The sequence below is a fragment of the Primulina eburnea genome, chromosome 9, assembly GCF_022965805.1.
Source record: "Primulina eburnea isolate SZY01 chromosome 9, ASM2296580v1, whole genome shotgun sequence".
NCBI lineage: Eukaryota > Viridiplantae > Streptophyta > Magnoliopsida > Lamiales > Gesneriaceae > Primulina > Primulina eburnea.
Window position 1 is genome coordinate 11,437,797 of NC_133109.1, and position 15,997 is coordinate 11,453,793.

At 37.0% G+C, this 15,997-nt stretch overlaps 1 pseudogene; it reads right to left on the minus strand.

The window, feature by feature from the left end:
* Window positions 1-239: 239 nt before the first annotated feature.
* LOC140840722 (uncharacterized) lies at window positions 240-15,471 on the minus strand (annotated as a pseudogene).
* Window positions 15,472-15,997: the final 526 nt, after the last annotated feature.

Below are 15,997 nucleotides of genomic sequence, written 5' to 3' on the forward strand. Positions count from 1 at the left end.
CTTTCTCATGACTGCTCCTTCTTCTTTATCTGTTTGGCTGAAATTTTGGATAATTGTTGTGGAGAATAAATATGATGATGTAATCCAGACCAACCTTTATAAGTAATGAAATATTTATCTGATTTTAACTCTGTTTTTCTGCAAGTGATATATTTCATCAGTTGTGACATAAACTGATGAGAAACTAATTGTCATATGTTGATCATGAACTGGGACTATTTAAACAATTATAACAGAATTCAAAATGGTGTCAGTTGACTATGAACAACTGACAACTTAAAGTCCTTGGTAAATGTGAAAGAAGCATTAATTTTCGTGAGACTCTTCAGCTTCTCCAACGTCATTTTCCTATAAATAAGATGATAGTAATAAAAATGTGATGCAATATCAGTTCAAAAATATTTCAATATGTCTGATTCTGATGCATGCAGCATCACTCATGTTCATGTTACTGAGCAGTCAACCCCTCGTTTAACAAATATCAAGAGAAAGATGGAGATATATGTCTTTTAGAAGGTGATGTCAACATGGGAAAAGATTCATGAGTTGAAGAGGGTGAGTGACAGTGGTGCTATTCCTACTCGTGCTCAGGAGGCAAGAGCATTGAAGTACCTTGAACGTTTTGAAGTTAGACATGTTAGGGATTTGGTTGAAGACAAATGTCTTTTGGAGGCGATGCTATGGAAGGAGTGGCATGTTGTTGATAAGATTTCGAAATCTAGGGCATTTGCTAGAGTTCGAATTTATGAGTTAAATGATTGGGTTAGGGCGTGGCTAGATTCAGTTGATTCTATGATATCTTCTGTAAAATGGGAACGTTGGTATTCTTAATGAAGTGTTATTTTTAATTTGTTGTGTTCTTATTTTCTTCGTATAATTCTGTTAGTGAAGCAATATTACTAATAATTTCTAAGATAAATCAATTAAACCAAGAATATTTCGAAAATAAGAAAACTTAGCCTCGGGTAATGGTTTTGTGAAGATGTCAGCTGCTTGCTGTTCAGTTGAAATATATTCTAGTCGAATATCCTTCTTTAACGCATGATCCCTGATGAAGTGATGTCTGACATCTATATGCTTGGTCTTTGAGTGAAGAACTGGATTGTAAGTGATGGCAATTGTGCTGGTATTATCACAAAATATGGACGATTCAGTTGATGTTACTCCATAATCCTTCAGTTGTTGCTGAATCCAGATCAGTTGTGCACAACAGCTACCAGCAGCAAGATATTCTGCTTCTGTTGTTGAGGTAGCTATGGATGTCTGCTTCTTGCTGAACCAAGAGATCAGTCTGTCTCCTAAGAACTGACAAGATCCACTTGTACTTTTGCGATCAAGCTTACATCATGCATAATCTGCATCTGAGTATCCAACTAAATTGAAGGTGGAGTCTTTGGAATACCATAGCCCAACATTTTGCGTGTTCTTAAGATATCTCAGAATTCTTTTAGCAGCTGAGAAATGTGATTGCTTAGGGTTTGCTTGAAATCTGGCATACATACATACAGCAAAAACAATATCAGGCCGACTGGCTGTTAGGTATAACAATGAACCTGTTAACCCTCTATATAATGTCGCCTCCACTGATATTCCCCCTTCGTCAGTGTCTAGTTTAACTGATGAGTTCATGGGAGTTGTTGCAGCTGAACATGATTCCATACCAAATTTCTTTAGCAACTCTTTTGTATATTTTGTTTGACTAATGAATATACCAGTTTCCAGTTGCTTCACTTGCAGTCCAAGAAAGAATGTCAGTTCACCCATCATGCTCATTTCAAACTTATCCTGCATTAACTTAGCAAACTTTTCGCACAATTTGGGGTTAGTTGACCCAAAAATTATATCATCAACATAAATTTGAACTAGTAGAATATGATTACTTTTAGTAAATTTAAACAGGGTCTTATCAACTGATCCGACTGTAAAGTCATGATCAGTTAGGAATTTTGAAAGAGTTTTATACCAAGCCCTAGGAGCTTGTTTAATACCATATAATGCTTTGTTCAAATAGTATAAATGATCAGGAAGTTTGTGGTTTACAAAACCTGGAGGTTGTTCGACATATACTTCTTCTTGTAACTGACCATTTAGAAATACACTCTTCACATCCATCTGGTACTCTTTGAAGTTTTTGTGAGATGCATAAGCAAGAAATATTCTGATTGCTTCCAATCTTGCAACTGGAGCATACGTCTCATCGTAGTCAATTCCTTCTTCTTGCCTATATCCTTGTGCTACTAGTCTTGCTTTGTTGCGTATAACTGAACCGTCCTCGTTTAGTTTATTCCTGTACACCCATTTTGTACCTATAATGGTTTTTGAAGTTGGTCTTGAAACTAAGTTCCAGACGTTATTGTGAGTGAACTGATTCAGCTCTTCTTGCATAGCATTTACCCAATTAGGATCAGCAAGAGCTTCATCAGTTTTCTTTGGTTCCAGTTGTGAAACAAAAGCTGAATGAATAAATAAATTTAACATTTGATTGCGAGTTCTTACTGGATCAGATGGATTTCCTATTACCAGATGTGGTGGATGTGATTTTCTCCATCTGTACTCTGCATTTGTTGCATCAGCAACTTCTTCAGTTGGTAACTGAGTGCAATTTTCAGTTTCAGTTGATACCTCGTCAGCTGGTATTTGAATGTTATCAGTTTGCTTTAATAACTGATTGTCATCATTGACTTCCTGCTCATTTAATTGATCCAATATTTCTGGTTCTGGTGTTTGAAAGATGTCTTGATTGTTATGACTTTCTTCTTTTTCATCATCTTCCAAACTGATATCTGTAAATCGATCAGCTAGCTCAACTTGATCAGTTGGCTTATCAGTTAGTACAGTTTCATCAAAATCAACATGTGCAGATTCTTCAACATTTAAAGTTTTCTTATTAAAGACTCTATAAGCTATACTAACTGATGAATATCCAAGGAATATTCATTCTGCAGATTTGGCATCAAATGCTTTTAAGTAATTTTTACCATTATCATGAATGAAGCATCTACAGCCGAATATTTTGAAATAAGTGATTATACTTTTTCTTCCATGCCAGATCTCATATGGTGTTTTCATATGATTCTTATTAATCATTGATCTGTTCTGAGTATAACATGCAGTGTTTACTGCCTCTGCCCAAAATCTTTGAGAAATGCCAGAATCAGCAAGCATTGTTCTAGCAGCTTTTTTTAGGGTCCGATTTCTTCTCTCAGCTACACCGTTTTGCTGAGGAGTTCTTGCTGCTGAGAGCTCATGCTTGATTCCAGCATTTTCTAGAAAACTTGAAAGTGTTTGATTGATGAATTCAGTTCCTCGATCAGACCTGATTCGATCAATCCCAACTGATTTTTCATTTAAAAGTCTTTTGAAGAGTTTAATCAGTTGTCCAGCCGTATGGTCTTTGGATTTGAAAAATATAACCCAAGTAAATCTTGAAAAATCATCTACGACCACCAAGGTGTATTTCATTCCCCCTAAGCTCATGAATGGTATTGGACCGAAGAGATCCATGTGCAATAGTTCTAAGCATCGGGATGAAGATTTACAGCCCTTGTTTTTGAAAGAAGATCGTACTTGTTTTCCATACTGACATGCTGAGCAAAGTTTTTCTTTTGAAAAATTTATTTTGGGCAAACCAGTTACAAGTTCATGTTTACTCAGATAAGCAATGGATTTAAAGTCTAAATGATTTAACCTTTTATGCCACAACCAGTTTTGAGATGACTTTCAAGCAATGAAGCAGACTGGTGCATGAGGCTGTTCATTCCAACTGACTTTATATGTGTTTCCACATCGTTTGCCAGTTATTATGATTTCATCAGTTGATGTTTTAACTAAGCATGAGTTTTTATCAAATTGTACCGAGAATCCATTGTCGCATAACTGACTGATACTAATCAAGTTATACTTCAGATTCTCTACTAATAAAACATCTTTAATAGTAAAGTTACCATGGATAATCTTACCCTTACCCACAGTTTTACCTTTGGAATTATCTCCGAAACTGATGTTTGGACCACTATATTTGATCAGTTGAGATAGCATACTTGCATCTCCTGTCATATGTCGTGAGCAACCGCTGTCCAAATACCATATTGAATTTTTATTTGTACCTGTTACCTGCAAACACACACACATAATATGATTTGGTACCATATCTATTTGGGTCCAAAGCTTATTAGTCCCTTTGGAACCCATACTTGGATTAGTCTAACTGACTTTCCAGTAGCTTTATTCTAAATGGTTTTTCTCGGTTTTTGTGTGCTTGGTGAATAGTGTACAGATGATACAGTATGTATTTTAGCTTGGTTCAACTGATTGTTTAGTCTGTATCTTTTCTGGACTGGTTTGCAGTTATAATAATTTGAATAATTCTTACTAAATCTTTTTGATGAATGATTTTCTGAGTCAGTAGAGATTTTTGGACTGTAACCAACTCCATGTCTTCTGGCCTTATACATATTCTCAATAGGTTTTTCATTCAGTTTGCTGGGCTCAAATTTCTCTTGTTCTACTGTTGATCTGACAAATTGAATGTACTTCCCTTTGTTCATTGTCAGCTTTGGTTGAGTATCATTTGAAAACGTTTCTCCTTGATTACTGAACCCTAAACCAGTTTTATCAGAAACTGATTTTTGTGAATTATGCATCTCATTCAATGCAGTAGACGACTTATTACAAGATTGAATGAGTTCAGTCTGTTTTGAATTTTCAAGGATCAATTTCTGGATCAGTAACTGATCTTTCTTTTTCTCTGCTTTTAGCTCAGCAATTTCCCTTTTTAAACTCAACCTATCAACTGATTCATCAGTTTTGGTTTTGTTGTCCATGGGATCATTTTGCTTTGACTTTATTTCCTCAAATGATGATGCAAGTTTCCGGTACTCATTTACCATTTCATGCAATGTTAAAATGAGTTCTTCTCGTGTAAAATCAGTTGAACTAAAATCAAATACCTCTGCTTCAGTATCATCTGCCATTAGACATTTGACTTCCTCTTCATCACTTGAGCTATATGAGCTTTCTGGTTCTGATTCGTCACTATCAGTTTCTGCCCATTTGGATTTGTTCTCTTCAGCTAATAGAACTTTGTGTTTCTTTCTGTAGGTTTTCTTATCATCTCTGGGTCTTCTCTTATGCTCATATGGTTTCTTTCTTCTGTCAGTTGATCATTGACTATCCTTTTTAGGTTTAGGACAGTCAGCAATGTAATGACCTGTTTTGCCACAATTGTAGCAAGCATTTGTTTCTTCTTTGGAATTATTTCTCTGGTATTGCTTCTGAAAGTTTCCTTGGTTCTTTTTCATGAACCTCCCAAACGTTTTGATGAATAATGACATAGCATCATTGCTTAACTGATCAGCAGATTTCTCGGCTGAACTAGTTGGTTCAGTTCTGACAGCTGCTACAGCAGTTGTAGTTGTAGGAGTAGATGGTTCTCCTTCTCTGTTCTGCAATTCAAATTCATAAGTTTTTAAATCAGCAAATAGTTCATGAAGTTCGATCTGGTTTAAGTCTTTAGATTCTCTCATAGCCATAGTTTTGACATCTCATTCCTTTGGAAGACCTCTAATCACTTTTAGTGCAACCTCTTTGTTGGTATACACTTTTCCGAGTGCATTTAATTCATTTACAATACTGCTCACCCTTTCATCATACTCATTCATTGATTCTCCAACCTTCATTTTGATATTGTCAAATTTTTTAACAGCAACTGAGAGTTTATTTTCTTTTGTTTGGTCATTTCCTTCATATAACTGAATCAACTTCTCCCAAATTTCTTTTGCTGTTTTGCACATCTTTATTTTGTTGAAAGTTGCTTTGTCCAGTGTTTTGTATAGAGTATCTTTGGTCACATTGTCAAGATTAGCTTTCCTTTTGTCCTCAGTTGTCCACTCTTCTCTGGGATTTTGAATTCTCTGTGGTGCCCCTTCAGTTATGGCAATTGCTGTGTTTGCTTTTAGAATCTTCATGGGTCCGTCTGTTATGACATACCACATATCATCATCTTGTGCAGCTAAGTGAACCTGCATTCTGATTTTCCAGTCATCGAAATCTTCTCTTGAGAACATAGGAATTTTATTGAATGAAGTCATGCCAGCAGATTTATAGATCAGAAGTATTCAAGAACAAGATTCAACTGCTCTGATACCACTTGATAGGATCGGTTGTCGTAACAAGAGTGTTTAGAAGAGGGGGTTGAATAAACACTTACACTTAAAATTGTTCTTTAACAATATTTGAGTTCAGTTTAGTGATAAACTGAATCTCGGAATCTTGTTGGTCAATAACAATCAGTTAAACTAGAGTAGTTGCGGAAAGTAACTGACTGAAAGATAGAATACGAAACTGAAAGAAATATGCAAGAGTTGTTTCTGGATGTTCGGAGAATTTAATTACTCCTACGTCACCCCTTCTATCACAAGGATATGATATTCACTAAAAGACTTTGATCAAATACAACACTTGTACAGACCCACTTCAGTTTGGACTTACAACTGACAAAACTGAAACTCTTAGTTCTACAAAATATTCTAAGTACGTAACTGATATTAGCACAATTGAATCTAACAGCTTTTAGAGAGTGCTAATAAGCTCAGATTGTAGCCTTGATTGCTGCGAGTAATTCAAATGAAAGTGAGCTATGTTTTTGACAGAGTAACAACAAGCTTAAGATTGAGTGATCGTCTCTACTTTTCAGATGTTCTTCAGTCATATTTATATACTTCTCTTTCAACGGTAACTTTGAGATGTATTTGAATTCTTGTATCCGTTGATTGCCACTTCATCATTTGTTGGGCAATGTTCTCTTCATTGATTGTCATACGGCGTCTTAATTGCAATAGCCGAAATACGTTGTTCTATGCTGTAATGATTGAGGTGCGGCTTTCCATATTCATTTGCTATTTACTATGTCCTTTTGTCGGTTGAATGTTCTTTCCCGAGAAGCATTCAGTTGAGATATGTTTTAACTGAAACTTATGCGGCTGAGTATATTAACTGATCGGTTTCCAACTGATCAGTTTTCTTCATTTGTTCAGCTGGTTTCAGTTGTTAAATATTCAGTTGTCTCATAATTCAGTTAGTTTCTTCAGTTTGTCAAACTCCAAAATTTGATTTCCAACAATATGTTTGATCACCATCAAACTCAGTCATCGAATTCAAATTCTTGAATTCGACTATCTCAATCTGAACACATAATTCAGTATTTATATGACTCTCAATGATTCAGTGATACAACTAATCGTGGGTTTATTTAAGTCATGTGATTCGAGACAACACGTATATCTTATGGCTTACCCTAATTAGCCTCATTTTGTGCATCAATCTAGTGATAAGAAGAACGTCATAACTCAAGTATGATGGCACCCATCAGATCATGGTAAGGGTATCTAATAGCATCGTCCTATGATCCCTTAAGTATAACTTATTTTCCCTACAAGAATAAATATGTTATGATTAGCGTACAGTAATGTCCTTTCAATTCATATCTCCCGATTAAATGTACAACCATTGGTATATCGAGAGTTGCAAATGAATTCGAAACAATGTGATGTTTCTTTGAGTTGTCATAGTAGCATCATGTGTGCAACTAAGAAAAGACCTTTTTTTAAAGCACAACTCATACTATGCAAGAGATTCCTTCCATTATTAATTCAACAGATAACATATAAAATCTACATCCATAGGTGAGCAGAATACACCAAACTTCACCACTTGATAATCTTTGTGGAGTCGGTAAATGAATCAAAGTACAATGCTGGTACGTAAGGTATTCATGTTGTCTCAGTTCAAACGACTAATGGTATACAACCATAATTGCGAACTTATTCATTCGATAAGTGAAAATCACCTAAAAAGTTCGAATGAATGTTGTTAAGTTATTTATCATATGATCACTCGTATGTATGTTTGACATTTCCATGACCGTACCAATGAAACGTGGTACACCACATCATAAATGATAGTCTCAAGCTTGAGCAGCCTTAATCCTTATTTTAGATGGATGAATCGACTAAAAACACATTTAGAATATATATATATATATATATATCGATTTATAAATGAATTTCATGATCCTCATCATATGCACAAACTCATAGTACCATAACATATATAAGATCTTCATCTATACAGTTTGCATTGACATACAAATAAAGTAAATAACATAATAGGATAAAACCATAAAATATTTTTAAAATAAAGATTATTTTTACACAAGATTCAATAAAACACAAGTTAAATGTTGGCTCGCTTGAGACATACTCTAACAAAACCACCCCATATATACAAATTATTCCCCATAATCCTCCTTTCATGACATTAAATATTATTCATTTCGTCGACGCCCCTTGAGTGATTAAACAAAGTGTTATTGTAAGTTCTAAGGCAATAAGCAGAAAATTCAATCTGTATCATACTTGACGCATCTAAATAGCGGGAAAAGATTACCTTATTTTATAGAGTTATCATATTCTCTAGATATGCATGGATCTTCGATGATACTCCCTCGTCCTCCGGATTTACTATCACCAGGTCACCCTTACTATATACAAACCGGTGTCTTCCGAGTTTAGTTTCAAGAAAATGTGTTTCTGATAAAAGAATTGAAGGGGCTTATTATTGAAAGTATCACTCGATCGAATTTTTAAATATGAATTTTTATTATTAAACTTGTGTTTTTCCTTAATTCCTTTTGTTAAGTGATGAAATATTGAAATAAGATGATCGGCAAAGACACAATCACTATGTCGTTTTTATGAAATTTTCAATAAAGTTGTGAATTTGTATGTATGTGTATATATGTATATGTATATGTATATTACAATATATATGGTTTCGTCCTTAAGGCAGAACTTCCATTTCCCAAATGGTCAGTCTATGCTATGTACACTACGAGTATATCTTCTTTTATATTTTAATACAAGATATTCAATTGATAAACTGAATCCCAAATAAAGTATGTGAATATCATCAGATGATCAATTGAATGTTTTGTATTGAAACAAATAGATAATGTTACTCTAAGTATAGGATAGACTCAACCATCTCAAATACAAGTCCAGAGAGTGCGTGTTCTCGGTTTTTTTATGTTGTATATTTTGATGAAGCATTTATTTAATTTAGCAAATTAACAAATACCAATGTCACAAAACCAAAGTCAGCCAACGTCGTTTTTAAGGATTGAAAATTTGCATATGCAAGCAAATGTGACAAAAAATGACATGTCAATAAACTATAAATTATTTAAATGTTAAACGACCAAATAGTTTGCACACGATGATTCAATGTCGACAGTCTATTTCCAATGATTCTAATAGGCCCACTCGTCACCCAACGAGGAGTTCGGAAAATATCTAATGCTTACCTGGCAGTAGAGAAATCTGACTAGGATAATAGAATTGATGCTCACGTGGAGTGGAAGCTGCCAATATGGTGGGGACTGGCAACTTCAGCCACTCCTTATTGGACCCCCACAATGGGATTGTGACCCATAAGTTGTCGGCCCACGAAGCCCATACCTGAGAAGCAATGCTACACGCTGCGTATGTCCAATTTGTCCCCTAACGAGACACACGTTGCCTACTTGGCTATCAAAATATCTTTGTTCTCTGCATTAAATAGGGTTATGCTAAAATATTTTTTATTGACTAAATTATCTATTTTTATAAAACTTTTATTCTTTTTTTAAAAATAGCAATCGTGTTTGGATATTATATTGAGAATTATATTTTCTGTTTCTAAAAGGAATTTAATAAAAAAAAACTATTATTTTCTAGTTTCTATAACTTCTGGCTTTTTAAATATTTTTTTAAAGTAGGTTCTCTTTCAAATGTAACTTTTTTTCCATATATATATATATATATATATATATATATATATATTTCTTGCTCTGACTTCTATGTGTAAACACAATTTAATTTAAACTAAATTTCTAAAAATATATAGTTAATTATTTTGACTTATGTATCCAAAAACTGAATTCATTGTCTTTTTCTTGTGGAAAATCAGGTAAAACAAAAATCTAACCATCACAATTATGGTATGTCGATTCTGACTTTGTCAAACAATCGGCAACGAAATTACATTCGTTTGAGTGGTTAATATTAATACTACCATCAACTTACAGATGATTTGTATTTCATATAATTTAGTCATTAATTAATATAAACTTGTATTTTCAATAATTGCTCATGTTTACAATTAAAGTTTTTCATACGTGATTCAAATATAATGCTTGTTGTAATGATGTGAATCTTAACACGAATAAATAGCAAACACGATTAAAAATAAATCGCACCCTCTATTCAATTACGATATTAAGATCCGTGTGTTTTCCCGATCTTTTGATTCAAGTATTGTGTGATATTCACCTCTAAACTAGCAAGAGTTTAGCAACAAATAAACACGAGGATAAACAATCGAAAACTATACGAACCTTCGAAGAACTTCGCCTACGACAATCCGCACAAGCAACGACCGACAAACGCCACAAAGTTAAAAACTTTGATAAGTTTGATTTGATTTGACAAAGCTAAAAGCTTTGAAAAGTTGAGAGAAAATTCTCACAAGTTTGATAAACTCAAAATAATATGTGTATTGTGTGTTGAATTTCGTCCAAATACATTATAATAAAGAAAAGATAACAAAAATCTAGTCTCCCAAAATAATAAAACTCTAGAAAAGGAAACAAATCCGCGCAGAAAACACTAGGCACGGACCCCGTGCAGACCTCCGTGTCTGGGTCCATGTACATACTGTAACTCATCTTCAGTCGGGATCAAGGGACACGGACCCCGTGCTCACCTCCGTGTACGGGTCCGTGTAGACACTGCCTTCGCCAAATACATAGGGCACGGACCCCGTGCCTGGGTCCGTCTCCAGGTCCGTGGAGCCACTGTAAAAACTCATCCCAGCTTGTAAAGGACACGGACCCCGTGTGTAGGTCCGTGTACAGGTCCGTCCAGACTCGGTCAGCAACCTCAATGCTTGAATGACTTTCCGTTGGCCTCCAAACGTACTCCCATGCATCACGACCTCTTCCGGCTTGCTCATGACTCCTTGTAGCGCCTCCTTGAATCTCTTTAGTCGACCCCTCGTGATTGGTCCCTCCGGCAACTGCAAAGGATCCCATGCTTTCCTTGGGACGTCCACGTTCGCATCATCCTCCCCTTCTTGAGAAGGATTTGTCCTCAAATCTTGCTCGTCACCTACATCAAACAACGAAAAGTCACTAACATTAAAAGTAGAGCTAACATTATACTCACCTGGCAAGTCGAGTTTGTAGGCATTGTCATTGATCCTCTCTAGAACTTGGAATGGTCCATCGCCCCTAGGTAGTAGCTTTGAGCGTCGCTTCTCCGGAAACCTCTCCTTCCTCAAGTGTAGCCACACCCAATCGCCCTTCTCGAATACCACCTTCTTTTTCCCTTTGTTGGCTTGCTTAGCATATTGCTCATTTCGCTTCTCAATATTGGCTTTTACCTTCTCATGCAAACTCCTAACGAATTCAGCCTTCTTTTTGCCGTCTAAGTTTAACCTTTCACTCACAGGTAAAGACATCAAATCCAACGGAGTCAAAGGATTGAAACCATATACAATCTCAAATGGTGAATAGCTAGTAGTAGAGTTCACACAACGATTATAAGCAAATTCAACAAATGAAAAGCAATTTTCCCAATTCTTTAAGTTCTTCTTGAGAATAGCACGTAATAAAGTTCCTAACGTCTTATTAACTACCTCAGTTTGACCATCAGTTTGAGGATGACAGGTCGTAGAAAACAGTAATTTAGTGCCAAGTTTAGCCCACAGTGTTTTCCAAAAGTAACTTAGGAATTTAACATCACGGTCCGACACAATGGTCCTAGGCATGCCATGCAGCCTAACGACTTCTCTAAAGAATAGGTCCGCAATGTTAGATGCATCATCAGTCTTGTGACAAGCAATAAAGTGTGCCATTTTCGAAAACCTATCCACAACAACAAATATAGAGTCTCTCCCCTTCTTTGTCCTAGGTAACCCCAAAACAAAGTCCATAGAAATATCCATCCAAGGTTCACTAGGGACGGGAAGTGGTGTATATAATCCGTGAGGTAGTGTCCTAGACTTAGCTTGTCTACAAGTTATGCACTTCTCACAAATACGTTCAACATCACGCTTCATGTGTGGCCAATAAAAATGTTCATGCAATGCACTTAAAGTCTTAGCCACCCCAAAGTGCCCCATTAGGCCACCCCTATGTGCCTCCCTAACAAGTAATTCACGAATTGATGACTTGGGAATGCACAATTTATCCTCTCTAAACAAGAAACCTTTATGCAAGTAGAATTTATCATGTGGACCATGCATACAAGTTTCAAACACTTCCTTAAAATCATCATCTAGCACATACAACTCTTTAACAAGTTCAAACCCCAATATTTTAGATTCCAAAGTAGAGAAAAGTACATACCTCCGTGATAGTGCGTCGGCCACTACATTTTCCTTACCTTGCTTATACTTGATCATGTAGGGGAATGTCTCTATGAAGGCCACCCACTTAGCATGCCGTTTGTTCAGCTTTTGTTGCCCCTTGAGGTGCTTTAGAGACTCATGATCCGTATGAATCACAAACTCTTTAGGCCTCAAGTAGTGCTGCCACGTCTCAAGAGTCCTCACAAGTGCATAGAACTCCTTGTCATACGTGGGATAGTTCAGCGTTGCCCCATTGAGCTTCTCACTAAAATACGCCACCGGCCTTCCTCCTTGCATCAACACGCCACCAATACCTACACCTGAAGCATCACATTCAATTTTAAAAGTATTAGCAAAATCAGGTAACACAAGTAAAGGAGCATTAATTAATTTTTGCTTGATAATATTAAAGGACTTCTCTTGCTCCTCGCCCCAACAGAATGGAACGTTCTTCTTGATGACCGCCGTCATCGGTGCCGCCAATGTGCTAAAATCCTTTACAAACCTCCTATAGAAGCTTGCATGACCATGAAAGCTTCGGACTTGACCAACAGTAGTAGGCGATGGCCAATCTCGAATAGCACTTACCTTGTCTTCATCCACTTATATCCCTTGTGAACTCACAACGAAACCAAGAAACACAAGTTTGTTTGTACAAAAATCACACTTCTTTAAGTTAGCATACAAATTTTCAGCCCTTAATGTGATTAGCACAAGTTTCAAATGTTTAACATGCTCTTCAAGATTCTTGCTATACACTAGGATATCATCAAAGTAAACCACAACAAATTTACCTATATGTGCACGCAAGACATGATTCATTAACCTCATAAAGGTGCTAGGTGCATTAGTTAAACCAAAAGGCATAACCATCCACTCATACAACCCATATTTAGTTTTGAAAGCAGTTTTCCACTCATCACCTTCTCTCATTCTAATTTGGTGATACCCACTCCTCAAATCAATCTTACTAAAAATGCAAGACCCATGCAATTCATCTAACATATCATCTAGTCTAGGTATGGGATGCCTATACTTAATGGTTATGTTATTGATTGCTCTACAGTCGACACACATACGCCATGAGCCATCTTTCTTAGGGACTAGCAAAACAGGCACCGCACAAGGTGACATGGACTCACGCACATAACCTTTATCTAATAACTCACTTACCTGCCTTTGTAGCTCCTTAGTCTCCTCCGGATTGCTCCTATAAGCTGGGCGGTTCGGCAAGGCACTCCCGGGCACCAAATCAATTTGGTGCTCAATTCCCCTCAATGGTGGTAAGTCTTGAGGTAGCTCTTCCGGAAATACATCGTCAAATTCCTGCAATAGTGAAACAACAATGCTCGGAAGGGATCCGGATATATCACTTGTGTTAAGGAGGATCTCCTTGTAAAGAATTAACACAAGTGGTTCATGTGTGTGCAACAAGTGTTTTATCTCAGCCTTTTGGGCCATATAAGAATTCTTTTTGGCCTCTTTCCTCTCCTTTTCTTTTCCCTCAATTTCTTTCCTCTCTTTTTTTGTTTGTGTGGCTATCTCACTCTTTTCAACTCTCTTTTTTTCAGCCACTTCAATTTTATTTTCAGAGGCCATCTCACTTTTTAATTCACTATTTTTTTCGGCCTCATCTCTCTTCTTTTTTTTCAAGTGGTCCTCCAATACTTGCTTTGGGGACAATGGAAGTAAGACAACAGTTTCTTTTTTCAAGACAAACGAGTACTTATTTTTGAACCCATCGTGAGTCACTCGCCTATCAAATTGCCATGGCCTACCCAACAATATATGACAAGCATGCATAGGTACCATGTCACACAAAACCTCATCCACATACTTCCCAATTGAAAAGGACACTAGAACTTGCCTATTCACTCTCACCTCCGCACAATCGTTCAACCATTGAAGCTTATATGGTTGAGGATGTTTTATTGTAGGCAATCACAATTTCTCAACCATCTCAATGCTAGCCACATTGGTGCAACTTCCCCCATCTATGATGACATTGCACACCTTACCACTCACAAAACATCTAGTGTGAAACAAGTTCTCCCTTTGGTTAATCTCCTCATCTTTGACTTGGGCACTCATGATTCGCCTAGTCACTAGAGCTTCTCCTACAACCGCCCCATATCCCTCATCGGGATCCTCCAACTCCGGCATATCATCATCACTACCCTCGCCATCCCCCTCACTTTGAGACTCATATTCACCATAATCATTCAAAAACATGACTCTCTTATTAGGACACTCACTAGCAATATGGCCCAATCCTTGACATCTAAAACATTTTGCATCTCTAGAACGAGTAGTAGGAATTTCAGATTTACCTTGTACTCCATGCCTAGGTGCCTCTTGTTTTGGTTCAAACTTAGGCTTGGTCACCACTTTGCTATCATCTCGCTTGGCCGCATTTGGGCGCCAAGAAGAAGATGCACCTCCGGTTTGATTGGTACGGCCAACTCCTCGCCTCTTGAGTTGTTGCTCCACTTTAATGGCCATTTGCACCATCTCGTCTAGATCTAAGTAGTGCCGAAGCTCCACTTGATCTTGGATCTCCCTGTTCAAACCACAAAGAAAACGAGCCATAGTTGCTTCATTATCCTCCTCAGTATTTGCCCTAATCATGAGTACTTCCATCTCCTTATAGTAGTCCTCAACAATCTTCAATCCTTGCCTCAAAGTTTGTAAACTCTTAAACATCTCCCTATAATAGTGGTTAGGTACAAACCTCTTCCTCATTACACTCTTCATTTCATCCCAAGATTCAATGGGTCTCTCATTATACTTTCTTTTAGTGGTCACTAATTGATCCCACCAAATGAGAGCATAGTCTAAGAACTCAACCACCGCCAACCTCACCTTCTTTTGTTCGGAGTAGTGGTGACATTCAAATACGAACTCTACCCTCCTTTCCCATTCTAGGTACGCCTCCGGGTCAGATTTCCCATGGAATGAAGGGATTTTCATCTTAATACTACCCATGTGACCATCTTCCCTAGTCTCCTCATACCTACCCCGCATGGCCTCCCTTCTTCCTCTACCAAATCCTCTATCTCTTCCATTCCTACCCCAATTCTCATTTTGACTCTCATCGCCTCCTCCTAGATCATACTCCTCGTCATCTCTACCCAAATCCCTAGGCTTAGGTTTACCCCCACTAACACTAACCTCAAGTTTACCCAACCTCTCATGCAACGACTCCATTTGGGTCGTCATCATCCTACTAAAATCCCCAAACAACGCCTACAGTGGGAACTTAGATGACCCCGGGTTCGAATTATCTCCTACCTCCTTCTCCATCTAATTCTTAGAATTGTACCTGCAAGAAAATGTTAGTAGAAAACAAATAACTCCTCACCCAAAAGCTCACCGGTCACTCCAAAGAACTTCACTCGTCTCTCCTCTCTTATTTTTTTTGCTCACAACAAATACTCACTAGTCACTCCAAAGAAATAACACTCACACTCAAATGTTTCCACTCGAATTTGATAGTACTCTCAAAAGTGTGCTCAACCTTTGTATTTGGGATATCAAACAATCAAGGTTC